A 1,575-nucleotide genomic window follows, 5' to 3' on the forward strand; every position below is an offset into this window, starting at 1 on the left:
CAAAACAAAATAAATAAATAAAAATAAACCTAAAAATACAAAACAAACCAAAAGAAATGCAAAACAAAACGAGATTGCAAGCATATGAAGATTTTGGATGGATTGATCATTTCCCCATCTCAGAAAATGAAACAGAAACCGCAGGTACAATTGTTGACAATGTTTTTGGAGTGAGAAACCGAAGTCCTTGCAAGATCCTTCGCCATTTCAGTGCAAAATGGCAACATTCTTCGATAGCTACTGATGTTTGAGGCTTCCAATAACTTCAACTGCGAACTTGGAGAAAGTGTAACATGCCTGCTGCACTGTTCGTTGAGTACAGTCGGGAGGAAGCCCCTCAATAAATATTGTATTGGCAGTTGCATCAGGCTTAAGATGACCAGGTAGCTTGAAAGATGAACCGGACATTGCACTGTCAGGCAGTTTTAAAGCCGCATCTGTCCTGGCACTGTAAAATTCTGAACTCCCAGACTTTCCAGCAAGAGCAGGATCTATGCCAACCCCTCCTTGCCTATGCCCCATCAAAATTGGATCATCCAAAGGAGGTGCTGGTCCTAGAAAACCTGCGCCTGTAGCTAAATTAATCCTAGAACCACCTCTTGGACCTAACCCACCAGATAATCCACCCAACCCAATTCCAGAACTGCAACCCAAATTGCCAATCTCACTTGCAGTTAAACCACCTGAACCATATGGAGATATCCCATTTCGTAGAGTTTCAGAAGGAGCAAGTTGGTCATATGCCCTATACATTTAATGAGAAATTCTGTCATTAAGCCAAGGATTTTCACGAGGCAGATAACAAGGAATATCACGACCAACTGGCTAAGAGCTCTCATGAGGTAGATAGCCTGGTAAGTCACGACCAGTTGGTTGAGAGTTTTCACGAGGCAAATAACCAGGATAATCACGACCAGCCATGCCAGCTAAGTCAAGACCAGCAGCTGGTGGAAGACCACCTCTCTCAGCTGCGTATCTCCAGTACGCATCTCCCATCGTTTACAGATATGCCTATGCAAAAACCTCAACTTCAAACAAGTGGGGCTCCCTTATCAAAGATTACCCTTGACAACGATTGGTACCATTCCCTTGTAAGCCCACCAGCATCAATGCCTTCCTCCCCTTTGAAGTTGACATTCAAACGCCCCTTTAGATCTATTGCTGAACGCATTCGAAGCTATATGAATCTTCCAGGATATATGCTCGTCGAACTAATCTGTTGTTCGGCTAATCAAGTTATCATAGTGAAGATAGATCATATCGACGCATCAGCTACTGCAGTCGACGCGGAGTATTAACGCAACTAGCCGACGACAGAATGGATCAGCCAAATGCTTACGCCAGTCGGAAATTGAACAACGCCGAAATCAACTATTGTAAAACAGCACAAGGGGGCTAGGTATGATTTTATCTTTGCAGAAATATCGCCATGATTTACTTGCTAACCCTTTTTTTAGAAACACCACTTTTCAATATTTAAAGAGTTCAAATTTGAAATGATAGTATGGCCAGGTAAGACAAATGTAGGGCCAGATCACCTGTTTTTCCTTGTGCAGAGGTATTCTCCTGGATCAT

At 42.8% G+C, this 1,575-nt stretch overlaps 1 pseudogene; it reads right to left on the reverse strand.

Annotated features, from left to right (window-relative positions):
• Positions 1 to 237: 237 nt before the first annotated feature.
• On the reverse strand, positions 238 to 1,051 carry LOC149249626 (uncharacterized; annotated as a pseudogene).
• Between the last annotated feature and the right edge of the window lie 524 nt (positions 1,052 to 1,575).

Source organism: Pinus tabuliformis, chromosome 7 (genome assembly GCF_031772625.1).
Source record: "Pinus tabuliformis cultivar Carrire ecotype Pingquan chromosome 7, CPIR1, whole genome shotgun sequence".
NCBI lineage: Eukaryota > Viridiplantae > Streptophyta > Pinopsida > Pinales > Pinaceae > Pinus > Pinus tabuliformis.